This window comes from Puntigrus tetrazona, chromosome 23, assembly GCF_018831695.1.
Source record: "Puntigrus tetrazona isolate hp1 chromosome 23, ASM1883169v1, whole genome shotgun sequence".
Classification (NCBI taxonomy): domain Eukaryota; kingdom Metazoa; phylum Chordata; class Actinopteri; order Cypriniformes; family Cyprinidae; genus Puntigrus; species Puntigrus tetrazona.
Genome location: NC_056721.1, coordinates 10,393,996 through 10,409,454, shown reverse-complemented (window position 1 = coordinate 10,409,454; position 15,459 = coordinate 10,393,996).

Sequence of the window (15,459 nt, the reverse complement as noted above, 5' to 3'; positions counted from 1 at the left end):
GAATGAATATGAAACAAAATTGGTTAATGATACAATAACTTAGAAATACTGAATTATGAGACTTATTATTTGTTTCTATTTACATTTAGCTGGTCATTTTTAATTCTGAGTGATTTCTGAATAATAAAAGAGAAAAAGCAAACTAAAAATAATTCCAGTAGTTGTCTGAGACATTTAAACTCTTTTATGATTTTCTTTGGAGACTGAGTGAGTATTGAAGTGATTAAGTGGCTGAGTGTGAGATGCACTGTATTGTGAGTCATTAAATCTCTCTCTGTGTGTGTGTGTGTGTGTGTGTGTGTGTGTGTGTGTGTGTGTGTGTGCGTGCCAAAGAAAGAGAGAAACACATGACAAGTGAGTAACCTAAGATTAACATGATAAGAGAAATAAAACATCTCTCCTCTCTCTATATTCCACCCCATGTATAAAACAACAGTAGGATCGCCCAATATCTCTCTACACACGTTAAAGAGAAACTCCACAGAGAAGTTTTAAGTAATAAAGTGTGAGGATAGGGAAAGGAGCATGGTTTATATTTCTTTCACATTTTCATTCTTCTTTTCCTGTTCGGGTGTGCAGAGTGAAAATACATGGGTGGATAAAACTACGCTAGGGGTTTCTCTCTTTTACTCTGCGTGTTTGTGTGCTAAATGTGACATACATACACACACACACACACACATATGCTCTCACATATGGACTTTTAAGTAGAAAAGGAAAAGACTCTATAATAGGAAAAATGAACAAAAAACAGACAAAGTTGTTTACCTCTGCCCTGTTTCCCTCTCTTTTTCTCTCTCTCTCTCTCTCTCTCTCTCTCTCTCTCTCTCTTCCTGTTTTATAAGCCCCTTTATTCCCTTTCCTGCTGCTCAGAGCCAACCACCATGAAACCACTGCCACATTAGAGCCTTTAACTGGCTATGGCTGGCCCTACACTGGCATTACACTGGCACAGCCCCCCGATGCTGTTTCCAGTTGTGTGCCACTCCACTCCTTATCAGTGTCAGTCATGATTCATCATCCTTCGGCCAATCAGCTGTCATCACTGACAACCTTTAAGAGAGCCTGTAAACCTAAATCTCAGTTCTTGTTTTATGCTAGTCCAACACCCGTTTTATTTTTAAACAGGCACATTTTTAGAGTTGTTCTTTATTGGGCTGTGCACAGAATGTTTGGAACATTCGAGGATGGAATGGCGTCGTAAAGACCAGCTGGACTGGCATGACTCGGACGTTCTGTTAGAATGAAGTCATCAGCATGAGACGACACATTTCTGCAGGGTCATTTTAAAAAAAAAAACAAGGTCCAGTTGTGCCGTTTGTCTTTCTTTCTTGTCACATGTGGCCACAAAACACCCCCACCCCCACAAAACACATGCATACACACATACACACACATTACTCCATATGGTCACTGCTATAAACCTTCATCTCTCAATGATGCCATCACTTAATCAGCCAGAACTCACCAGTTCAAAAGCGTTTGTCTCATGTGGCCAAAGATGATGGATTCTTGTCAGCCAAAGCAATGCATTAAGATTCTTTTTCTTTATTAGAGAGGCTCTAGAACTAAAAAGCAAACATCCAGCACTATTAGTGTTGCTTTCCGTGAGTGTGGAAGTGGACAAAAGTTGAAACAGGTGTATGTCATTATTCTTCGTCACTGCAGTCATTCGAAAGGTGCGGTTGGGTTTAATCTAAAGAGCGAGAGGAAGAGATGAGGTATGTGTGATGTTAGGGTGCACGAGAGTCTGTGAAAGATAAAGCCAGACAATTTGAGGAGATCATTCTTTACGGGCTAGCGCTGCAGTGTTTATCAAAAACACAGCTGGACACAAGACAAAACAAGACCTGATGCGTGTTTGGGTTTTTATGATGTACTATATTACCTGACTGTATGTTAGCATGTGGCGAAAGCGATGAAACGGATGAGAGTGTATTGTGTTTGTCAGGGCTTGTGTTTGTGTACGCGTCCGTCTTCAGATTGTTATTCACCTCTAATTGCCTGTGGTGAGCATACACTAATTAACTTTAAACGTTGCTCTTGAAGTTTTGACAAACAACCAAATAACTATTTGCACATCTGCGCTTGTCCGACACATTTCACTCTTGGATGTAATCACAAGGCGATCGCGTATAATAGCGTAATTGCACTCAATTCGTAAACAGCCATTTAGCTCACCATTTACACCGAGAACTTGTGCAGCATTTGAAACTTTTCAGAAATCATCCGGCCATGCTGAACCCCCCACAAAATGTCTGTTTGTAATAAAAAAAAAAAAAAAAAAACTGGCCATCTAAATACATATTTATGTCAACAAATTGATGACAGAGTTTTGACCAAATAAAATCCCTGTCATTACACTAAGAGCTATTGGCATGCTGCTTGTCTAAACCAATTTAATCTTCAGCGTTAAAAAACACAAAGCAGGCTTTTTCCAGCTCTCATTTCCTGCCAAATCTATATACGCCTCAGCAAAATCTCTTACAAGGGGAAAATATCCGTCAAAACTGAGACAAACTTGGAGTAATAAACTATTTAGTTTAGACATCGTAACAGGAACACTCATGTAAACAACATGAAATATTTTGTGACAATGTGGATATATAGATAAGCAAAAGCATTAAGCAAAAAAAAAAATAATTTAAGCATGGATGAATAATAAGAAATGTAAAAAATATCACATTATTATTACATAACAAATACATACATTACATAACAAATGTACAACAAATACATTTTTCAACAAATATATTAAAACACAACATTTTTAATTTCAAAATATTACTTTGTTATACTGTATTTTTGATAAAAAAAAATTTTTTTTGCCTTGGTAAGTGTTTCAAAATTTCACTTACCTCAAACCATTAACTAGCGCATATAGTAGTGTTTATATAACTGAGTCTGACACGGCCAAATAAATCATTTAAACATATGCTTATTTAAATGTACATATAAACACGGCGGCAGCAAGTATTTTTAAATCAGCAAAAAACGTTAGTCGTGTGTTAAAATGACCCATTTGGAAGTGTCAGGGTCAATCTACATTTTGTTTTGGTCCTTGCTTGGATTTAAGCCTCTGCTGCCAATATCCAGGCATTTCGCAGACTACCATATTTAGATGTCTGGCACTGTCTGGCAGTGATTTCAGACTCGCGCAAGCACAGTAGCTGGACTGAACGGGTTCAGAATGAGACAGAGTAATTATAGTCTTACGAGTGTTTAATGTTTCTCACGTTTAATTCTTATTTGCTTGTAAGGCACTGTGCTTTATGCTGAAGCATATTATTTCATGTGGTGGATTCTCTGATAATAACTGTCTCATAGTTGTGCTTTATCACACTGTTGTGCTGCTGTGGTCTGGGCATAATTCATTTCGTACTCAACCTGTGGACAGACTCTCAGTGGGGAGGGGGATCATTTTATTCCCTCCTGATCATTTCATAAATCAAATCAGTGGAAGAAGGAAGCCGCATTGTAAAAACAAGGCAACCCTCGCCGTCACATGGCCCTGTGGTGAGGACTCGGGATCTGTGCTGAAATATGATAGAAAAGCTGCGGTTCTGTCCTCTCTTTCTATTCATGTCACACTCAACGGGCTACAGGAAGTCTACGGTGGCCCTGCGGGGACAAAATTGATTTGCATTGAAAGATAATGTTGTGCGGATAACCAACAAGTGAGGAGGCGGCGGTGTGGTGGCTTTTATTTGATGGATGAATGGAAATAAGTTGCCAGACTGCTTGGGTTCGGTTTGTACCTTGGCGTTCCGAAGTGCCCATGATTCATTTGTTACTCATAACATCCAAACTGTTGTTGTTTACCTTCGCATGTTTTTGGTTCTTGTCTTCACATCTGATGGCTGTTAGGCGGATGCTAGTGCGGCGATATTTGTTTGTGTCTGGACTGAGCCAGCAAAAAGGAAAACTCCTGACAGCAAAAAGAAGACTCTTGCAGTCACTCCTGACCTTGCTGAGAGAGTAAGAGCGAGAGAACATTAATGACATGTTTGAAGACAGAGAATGGCCGCCTTCCCAGATCACCTCATGCTGGCTACATGGCGCCATCATCAGACATTAAGTGGAATGTCAGCACACAGTCAAAACAGCCCGTTTTCAAAAATACATCATGTTCCATTTTTTTTATTCTTAAAATAATTGTTATATACAGTGAGCTCCAAAACCACTAGTGAAAATGCTTCTGCTTTTAAACACAGTTTGTAATGAGAAATTGTATAATCGGCATAATTCAGTGAAGCATTTAATTTGTCTTTACTTCAATCATACAATATAATAAATGTCTTTATTTTTTGTTGCTTTATTAAAACAAACATTTATTTTAATTTGTTCATTCGTCTTTTAGAATTTAAAATTTAACTCTAAAACCCTTTTTTCATACTGAAATAGGACAAAAAGATTTTCAGTGCGGGCTTACATTTTTTAAACAATAATAATCATTATAAATCCATTTAATTGTATAATTAATTAGAATAGTAATAATTTTTAATTGTAATTATTAATAAAAAATAAACTTATTTTTGATTCATTAAATTATAGATTTATTATTGCTGTTGTTGCTGTTGTTAAATGTATTTTTACAATACCTAGTATTTACAAAAGAAACATTGTTGTGAAACCTTTAAAAAAAGGTAAAAATGAAATACTGTGATCCAGAATGATCCAAAGCCCTAGTTTTTAACAATGCCATGAAATCATGTTAGATTCTTCTGGGTGTCCAGCAGTCATAAATCATGTCAGACACTTTGTCTCTGGTCTCTAGTAAGCAGGCTTCAGCTGATCCTGACTGTCCTTTATGACCCGCTTACACCCCGGACTGTTTCTTCGTTCAGGGCCTCTCTAGTTCATGTAGCAGATGACGCTCTGGCCGCTCTCAAGCGCTCAGTCTTCAACAGAAAAGAAGCTGCTGAGTGGCAAAGTTGAGCACTTAATGAAAATGAAATTAATATATTAAAGGGAAGGTGAGAGAAAAGTGTATTTTTAATAATGCTTCACAGACTGATCAGTGCTCTCAATTTCTGTCTCTCTCTCTCTCTCTCTCTCTCTCTCTCTCTCTCTCTCTCTCTCTCTCTCTCTCTCTTTCTTTCTCACACACACACACACTTTTTCTCTCTCATATAATATGGGATTTTTCTTTCTGGAGTGAATGAGCGTTGAAATTACATTTCGCTGAAGTTTCCATCGTAAAACGTCTATACGGAATTACTTCTGGCTTTCGACATCGCACTTCTCCCTGCTTTCTTCTCTTTTTTGTCAACAGCTCTGTGAGAGAAAGGAGTAATAAAACATAAGAATTTTAACCAGTTCTCGAAGCAGTCGTTTTTAATTTGCTCTCCAGTGGGATTTCAAGGGCCTTGGGCCCTGTTGATCCCCCTCGACTCGACCCGAACTTGTTCTGAGCACTCAAGCATGATGGTCTGAACTTCACAGAGAGATGCTGTTCTGAGTGTGTGTGTGTGTGCATAGAAGCTTGTGCCTAAGCTAGAAAATAAGTGATCTCATTGTCATAATGATCTGTCTCTTTTTCATTTTTTGCTGATGGACTGCTTAAACTGTAGAGAAGGAACTTTTGTGTTAATGAAGAAAGTATGCGTGATCATCATATGTTTTTCTGTGTGTGTGTGGTCTGTGATCCCTAGCCTTCCACCTGCAGTGCTGTCGGCTCTTCACCCTGGGGTTTATTTAGATGAGAACTTACACAGACACATAGACACACTCACGCTTCAAGAGCAGCAGTCCTCCTATCATGTGTCTCCCAAAGGAGGAAGTTCAAAATTAAAATCAGCCCTATAGAATTGAAAGAAGAATTTACAAAAAAGAAATGGGCGCTTTAAACTAAGGAATGACTGTTTGACATCAGAGGGGCTGGCTGCTAAAATGGTTTAATGTGGTTTTGGATGTCTTGTAAAGAACAGTTTACGCTATTTGCTTTCTAGTATAGAGGTAGCCATTTGAGTGTTTGACTTTTGGTGTGTGTGTGTGTGTGTGTGTATATTTTGGGGATCAGTAGGGTTTTTACATAAAAAAGGAAGTGTCTAATTTGCACAGAGGCTACATTTATAAAATACAATACAAACAGTAATATTGTGAAGTTTTATTACACTTGTTTTGCAGTCATTCAAATTTTGAATCAAAATTTTGAAACCCACTAATACTCAAATAGAAATACAATACTGTGAAATCTTATTAAAATAATTTTTAAACAACGATTTAAAAATCTGTGTTTAAAATCTGTGTTTTTTATTTTATGATCTAGAATGCATTCCTTATTTTCCTGAAAGAAATAAATGAAAAAAAATTGGGGAGTACTTTATTTTTTTTCACTTAATTAAATGTATATTTTAGATAATTTAATGAATAATTAAAACTGTTGTTTTATTCAATTCATTTTTAATTAATTACAATTCTGTTACTATAATTGCAATCCACATTAATTAAACGCTAATTGTATATTCCTTATACTGTATGCATGTATACCATGTTAAATTATCTTTAAAGTGCATTCATTTTTTTAAAGTCTTCCATCAGTCAGTTTGCCACTGAAGCAACAAACAACAGCACATTAACACCAGTACAAAATGAATCTGTAGCCTCGTTACCCTTCTTCTCCATTTTCTCCTCAGCTCCCTGCAGCCCAGATCACTGTCCAGCTATTCAAGACAGCTTGGTATACTCGCCTGTGTTTTCACTCTGGGATTTGCAAAGGAAGGAAAAGTGTGAGAAGCAACAAAAAACAGCCAGGTGAGGCCGGTGCGGAGAGTGTGTGTGTGTGTGTCTGGCATCCATAAGCCTGGTGTGTGCGCGCACTTGGCACTCATTTAGCCAATGTGTCTGTGCATGTGTGTGTAGCGAGTTATGACCTGCTAAAACAGCCACATCTTAGTCTGCACACTGTAAATCAGCAGGAAGCACCAAACACAGCAGGGTGATTGGTGATGTGAAGCCACACCCCCTAATTACTGGAGTCCGTCATGCCAACGTGCTAACGATGTTCCTCGCAGCCAGTCTTACTCCATTTAACCTCACTGTATTTAATCAGTGACCTGATTCCTATAACAGATTTTACCTTCCTTCCTATTAAATAGAACTTGAAAATAGAACAGATATAGTTAACAGTTAACTGTTTTTAAATCAGTGTTATATACATTAATAATAATGAGTTTTACCCAATTTACTACTTTGCTAATTTTTTCACATATTTTGCAATTTTTTTATATTTATGCAGCAGGTAATTATATTCTTTTAGTACCTTCAGCTGTGTATTTAATAGTCAGGTTTATTTGTACTCTATAGTGCTTTTTTACAGTGCTGATCATCATTTACAATCCTTGAAAACAATCATGATGTTGATGTTTATAATATCTTATCACCTTGCCTTACAGTCACATTTAGTAGATTATAGCTTGCTGATAATATAATTTACTTTTTGCCTCCATGCAAGCATTCAAAAAATTGTGAAATGCTTATAGTATATATACCATATGTAAATATACTGTATGTATGTAAAAAAAAAAAGAAAAAAAAAAAGGTAAACGTGCTTACATATTGAGATTTAGGAATGTGGTTCATAAATTCAAGCTTTTATGAAAATTTCGGAATAAACTGACATACGGAAATTATTTGAATGCATTTCTGAATGTGTCAAGAAAAGCCTAAAAAGTGGGGATGAGTGTATCAGACTATATCAAAGAAGATGACATGTTTAGCAAAAAAAAATTAGATGTATTAGATTTATTAGATTAGATTAATTCGATTTATGTTATCCCATTGTGCATCAGTTTCAATACTCGTGATACATAAATCACACAAGAAGCTGTTAATCTCAAAATATATTTTTAGTTATAAAACTCAAAACAGTAGAAAAAATGGCTAAAATGATCTATAATAATGGATAGCGGTTGATTTACTGCTCATATTTATTATAATTCAGAGTATACATTCTGTTCACTAGCCGTGGCACTGAAGGTGTTAACCTGTTGCATGTGAAGCTGAAAACAGCTACGAGTATTAAACTCACACATCATTAGTGAGGTGTAAATCCCCGTCCCACACAGACACACACTCACACATTGAAGATTGATTTTGTGGGTCCTGGAGGCATACCACTGAAAATGGACCCAGTTTAACACAAGTTGCTTTTAATTGGCTGTTTCTGCCTGGCAAACAAGGTGTGCCATTAACAACATAACACACAGAAATATCAGACAGTGAAAACTCACTCTCTCTCACAAACACACACACACACACACACGCACATTAACTTTAAAGCAGAGCTAAAAACATCTATCATGATTGTTCGATCTAAATGAAGCATTTCCCATCCTGAATTGCTGGCAGGGGTTGGTGGTGCAGTGTCATGGTACTTCTCTTATAGATGTGTTTACAGCAGCAGCAGCACAGCGCTCACCGAGTGAGAGAAAAGTGAATGCGGATACGTGGGGTGGCATTCGTCGATTTCTCATGCTTCGAGTTGAGCTGCGGTTTCTTTCCCATCTTAGACCCGATGACTTTATTAAATACTGGTTCCTTGGCAACCATCACCCTTCAACACACATGCTCTTTAATCACACGGCCAGCTGCTAAGTTAAGGTTTGATGTGGCATGGCCGACAGTATCTTGAAACCATGTGCCGAAAAAAGAGGAAAGAGTGGGAACAGAGGAGTTTATAAGGCACTGGCACTGCATTTAAATATACTCACAAAACACATGTTTAAGGGCAATTTAAAAAATATACACAAAACATTTTGCAGAAAGTTTAATTTGATATGAAAATATAATAATAGCCGAAAATACATTGTATGGGTAAAAATGATTGTTTTTTTAAAAGATAATTTTCCATAAAGATATTTTGTAAATATATTGTACCATAAATATATTAAAACCTAATTTTGATTAGTACTATGCATTGCTAAGAGCTTCATTTGGACAATTTTAAATATGATTTTCTCAGCATTTAGAATTTATTGCACCCTCAGATTCCAGATCTATTTTCTATCTGGCAAATATTGTCCCATCCTAACACTGATGGATAAATTTAAAAAAAGTCTAAATCTCAATTTCAAAAAAATTGACACAGATGAACGTTTTTTTTTATGGTCCAGGGTCACATATGGATATGCATAAAAATATTTTAATGTATTTGTATTATATTACAAAATATCAAACCTGGTGGCATTTATCTTAGGAGGAGGCAGCATAAGCAGAATTTCAGAAAATAAAAAGATGGTTAGGGTTTAAATTAAAATGTTAACAAAATAATTTATAATAACATATGCATATTCTAATGCTATACCAGTCATTGGACCCTTTCTTGCTGAATAAAAACACAATATTTCTTTTCTTTGCATTTATATGCTTACATATGGAATCTACACACATCTTTATAGACATCTTCTGTGCCTGCAGTAAAAGCATTCTCACAAAAGTTCATACACTCATTTACAGTTAATGACAGATTAGCAGGAATCTTTTGTTGAGTGGAGCAGACGGCTGTTTGCATGACTGCTGTTAAGTTTGGCAACACATTTAATATGTACATTAAAACGGCACAAATCTTGCCAAATTAAGACCAGATTTTTGTTAACACCACAATGCATTAATGATTTCAGCAACCCACAACTGCACGTGCATGCATGCATGCTCATTAACAGTGCATTTCAAGCCATCTCTCTTGCTCTAGTGCTCTCTCTCAGTAGGTATGAGTCTGCAGTGAGGACTCATCATTACACAGGTTGTAATTCATAAGTAAGAATTTGGCCTGAGGAGCAGAGGAGTCTTTACAGGCCTGAGAAAACACACGTGTTGTTCCAGTCTGTTTCCTTTCAATAAAACCCGACACTTAGCACTTCATTTCAGGCCACTTCTGATAAAATGATGCAGGTTAGTTAAAGTAAGAAAACAAAGGGAGCCAGGCAAAGAGACAGAGAAATGAGCCGATGAAGATAGATAGGAGAGTCAATCGTTCAGAAGAGCATTTACATTTTTTTCTTAAAATAAGCAAGTCTTTCTAAATGGAGGGCGGGATGGAGGTTGATAGAGCTGTTGCTCTGCACAGCGCAGGGGAATATTTTATTGCTTTGCCTTCATGTGCCTTTAAAACTGCCTCTAAATTAAGAGTGGGCTACAATATATTACAGGCCATTATCGACCCTTCACACATACAAACCCCAAAGCACAAATCGCGTAAACATCAGATCACAGGTTACAAGATGGATAAACGCTCAGATTTCTAAACTATAGCCAAACATTTAGAAAGGTGAGAGGTGATATATGTTTATGTGTGTGTATATATATGCATACATAAATATACACACACATATATATATATATATATAAAAACACAAATACACACATCTATATGCTTTAGCTATTATCCGCTCTAAGTACTTATAAATGGTAAATAGTACAAATGGAACATCCAAAATGGTCTTTTTCCCTTCATTCATTCCATTCAGTTTTCATGTTTCACACACACTTTTGCAGTCTGTCTGCATATTCTATATCTAGAACTGTCCATATACATGTCTCTCTCACTCGGACACACATATACGGAGGAATCCCTCCAAACCCACCCTCAGTTCTATTTTCAGGAGGAAAGCCAAAGGCAGCCATTAGCCCACCGCACGCTGCTATTAAACTTAATATAACACCCTTTCCATAAAACACATCCATTATGCTGTATGGTCTCTCTGCTGTTGACTTTGGGTGCACGGATGACCATATGAGCAGGAAATCGCTGGTATTGTGGTAAAAAAATAAAATCTGCGTGTTCAAAATGAGGCAGAGAGAGTCAAATAATTGAGAATTTACAGTCAGGGACATTTATGGAGAGATGGATGTCATGGAAGTCATTTTTTGGGAAGGTTTTTTTGCATAAAGAATGCTTTTGTCGCAGCTTGCTGCTAATCAGTGACAGAATGGCCATGAAACAAGGCATGAGGGGTATAAACACTGTTTTGTGCGAGTTCAATTAATGAAAAGCGCCGAACAAAACCGCCTTTTTGTTCTAAGTTTGCCCTTTTAGAATAGTTTCCTAGAGAAACTTAAAAGCTGCATTTTATGTGTTGTTCAGAGTGTGAATCATTAAAGAAAGAGCTAATTCAGCAATGGCTTGTTTTAGCGTGAGTTTTACAGTCACCACAAAATGAATTGTGTCAAATGATTTATGTTACAGGACTACGATGCAGTTCCAGTCCAAACAACAATGAATTTGTACGTTTTTTTGTGCTCTTTATGAACTCTTTTGTGCTGTTTGATTCATTTTTGACCTGTTTACATGAAATACTAATCCTAGTTTTTAGAATAGGCCCAGTGATGCCCAGAAAAGGAATAAAAACATATGCAATTAAAGTATAAAGATAAATGAACTAAAATATAAAAATAAAACACAGTATTTATTGAAGCAATGGTTTAAAAAAAAACTGTTTACTTAAAGGTTCGCTAGTATGCAAGTGCTCATGTTTATACAAAAAAAGAAAAAAAAAAGCTATGCTCTATATCTATATATAATTTTCTCCCAAACAAAGTGTTTAAGGAAATAAAAGAAGATGAGTTTCTCTCTAGTGCCCCCTTTTGGAAACTACAGAGCAACATTCTGATGGCTCAAAACATGGATGACTCTGAAACATCTGGGGTTTATGCAAGTTTTCCCATATGCAATAGAATAGTCCCTATTTTTTACATCCACATGCATTCTTAGATGATTAATGATGCATTTTTCTAAGTTTAACATTTTCACATCTGGTACAGCCCATCCACGTTAGCACATCATTCGCTCTAACAATTCCAAATAACATCCACTATACACCAGCTAATCTCTAAGGAGATTTTTACTGCAGTTTCACTGTTGATTTGGGCCCTAAAATCTGTGCTTTTGGCTTTTATACACACACACACACACACACACACACACACAAGCAACAGCCCACATCCTTTAGAAGGTGTGCAATTTACGAGCTGTGAGCGCAGCGTGGCAGTTCCACCATCTGAGTTGCTCACAAACTCACACACAGCTTTTCATTAGCACACAGTAATTAAGCCACTCACTGCATCACATGCAAACACACACGCACCACTCAGAACACTCACTAAAACTTCATTCTGTGTTATTTTATCCAACTCTGTCCACAAATAGTGCGGTTCGCCCTTTAGCGGGACGTCGTAATGAAGTTTTGCCGAGCAGCTGTGTCTGAGTGACCCTTGTATTGGTATTAATGAGAACTAAATGTCTGACTTATTACACATCAGTGTGTGTGTGTGTGTGAAAGAGAGGGCTTTCTGAGACCTAGTGTGTGAGACATCTGGTCATGGTGCTCAGGAAATGACTGCTTCACTTCACTGCTGTCATCACCCTGCCCCATGTTACGCTTTGTGTGTGTGTGTGTGNTATGGTTTAAAGTTAATCCCATCTACAAGCTTAAAGACAGGCAAATCTCTGTCTCTGTTCCTCAGCTTTATTTGCTTTCCGTGTCTTTCTTGCAGAGTGTTCTGTTGACAGCACTAGGCCTCTAAACAAGCTGTGATGCTGGCAGTCAATGAAGGTGTTGCTTTTTTAAATTAAGTCTTCATCAGGTTGTTATATGATTAGGACTTTGTGTTTGAGTCAGGCATGAAATTTAACTATTAAACAAAGTTGCTGATGTTATCTATTTAACATACACGATTCATAGAAACACACACAATTATATAGAATTAGCCCCAGTTTTTTCTATGACTTGTAGGGATTTAGCATAATTGTAACATATATGGACTCTGTGTTGTTGTTTTCATGTGCCATGTGTTCAGTGTGACCTACTTTCTGTTAATTGTCTTATTGTTTTCAGGTGTGTCTCATTAATTTAGTCATTTACTTTGTGTATTTATTCCCTGTGTGTTTTTCAGTTCAGTTGGTCCGATCGTCGTCTTTAGTATGTGTGGTTGTGTTTCCTGCCTGCTTGCAACTATATTATTTATTTTGTGTGTAGAGGATTAAAAGACTATTTATGTTAAAAAGAAAAAAAAAAGGAATGCACGCCGCTTGTTCAGGGAAGGAGCACTCGACGAGCATATAACACTTTAAGAGTTTTAATAATTCACAAACAAGAAAATATCACTGCTGCAGGCAGGCAGATAATAACCACACAATAAAATGAAGACTATCAGACAAACTGAACTGAAACACACAGAGAATAAATACACAAAGTAAATTACTAAATTAATGAGACTCCATGGAATAAATAAATTGTTTATTATTTACTTTATATATTTCATAATATATAATGTATAATTCAGTGCTTCTTCTGCCACAAGAGGGCAGTCTTTACAACTTTTAGTACTTGCTCATTCTGATCAAGGCTGACATGTTGTTGAGAGAACATGCTGTATGCTTAATGCAAGCTTAAAAGAATTAAAATTGAGATTCTTTCATTGTCTTGTTTTCTTTGGGAGGTGTTTTAAGAAATGTGTCTGTATTTTTAGGTCTAATGCACAAATTAATATTCTGTCTGATACAGATAAGCTGATAATTGTCTTCTAATAATAATACATAAAATACGAATGATTGATTGATCATTATTTATCATTTAAGTTATAATTATTCTAAGGGTATATATTAGTAAATATTTTATACTAAATAAATATTTATAATATACGAAAAATAATATATTATTTAACAAACATGTTATGTATCATAAAAAGTCAGCAAAAAAATAAAATAAATTTACAACCCAAATCAACAATTTTAAATATACCACATGAATCATTTACTTACCATCCTCGTGCCCCCCCACTTTTTTATCTCATGTTCAAAACCGATTTATTATTTTTCTGTGAAACATAAAAGTCTCCTTTTAATAACAGAGAACAGACTGCACATGACTTTTTTTTAACCGCCAGCTATGCTTTTCTGTACTTTTCTGTTTACTTCATGTTTTTCAATGATAGCACATTTTGCACAGCATTGTTTCTGCTGACATGCTGCTATGAAACCTCCTCATAAAGATTAGCATGTTAGCACATGGATGCTCCAGCAGGGTTTTAAAAGGTTATTTAGTGTTAAGATATGCTTTAATGGATTGCTGGGGATTGGTTTCTTACAGAGCAGGAAATGGACGGAGGTTTTCAGCACTATTAATTTGACCGCGCAGTGTTTTGCCAAAGCCTCGAGGCTGGAACACATTTTTTGGGGGTGAACGCAAGGCGTTCTGTTCTGAGCGTCTGTGTCTTTGCACTTTCTGGCTCTTGTTGTCATGGCCTGCTTTGAACCGTGGATATAAAACGTTTGAGGCATATGCACACGCAGCTTTAGGGTCTCTCTTTGTTTTATCAGAGAGAATAGAGTAGATATGAATGAGAGATTTTTACTGTGCTGCAATGTATATATTACAGTGTGTGTGTGTAGTATGGTGGTCTCAAATTGCAGCCCCTTGCTGCTCAGTTCATCTTCCTCTCCAGTGGATGAATGGAGTGAGCGAATAAGAAATAAAGAAACCTGACCCCTACCACACACTTATCCAACAATAGCCTCTCATTCAAGCACACAGACCCTTACTAACACACTCTGGTCCAAGGCCAAAGTCAATCACATAGATGTGCTTTGACACAATATGTATTGTTAAAAGCACATTGTAAATTAAGGTGATTGATTGATTGATTGAGATGTGTACTTCCCTTTTGAAAGCCGTTTATGATATTGACATCAATGTGGCTGTTTCTTCCTCATTGTAATAACTGGATTTCAAGCGATGGTCGCATTACAGCATGCCATTATTAACCAATGAAATCTGACCACCTTATTCAAGAGGTTTTAGTAGCTGGTTTATTGGATGGTGTTGCTTTTTGAGTTATTGTAACATCCCAAGATTATTATTGGGCAATATAAGAATGTGTGATTAATGGGGTGTTTATTTCCTTCATGATTTAATTACTAGTGTGGTAGAGGATATTAGTCTTTGTTGATGATATCCAAGAAATACATTATTGGACCTTTGAGAGACAATCTACTACGAAAAGAATGTTATTGTAACAATATAAAAAGATAATATCTATATCTAACAAATATCTATCTATCTATCTATCTATCTATCTATCTATCTATCTATCTATCTATCTATCTTATCTATCTATTTTTTTTCGGAAAGGTATCTAAAAATGTGCTTCATGTGCCATACTCTATATTTATTTCCTTAGGGTTTAACCATAAAATCAGTGTAACAACCTTGTCAGCCATATTTACAACAAAAATCAATTTATGACACATCAAAAGATGAGGTATTTTTACCCCAAATACTAAGTAGTTTTAATTTTTTTTAATTTAGCCACTATCCTAGGTTTTGCCAATTTGTCAAGTAACATTTTTTTACTACTAATTTAAAGCTCAATAAAAATGGAATATGCTTGCTTTTATATATTTTAATATGTACAAGTCAGAATAAGCATGCTGCATACATAATATATAATATATATACA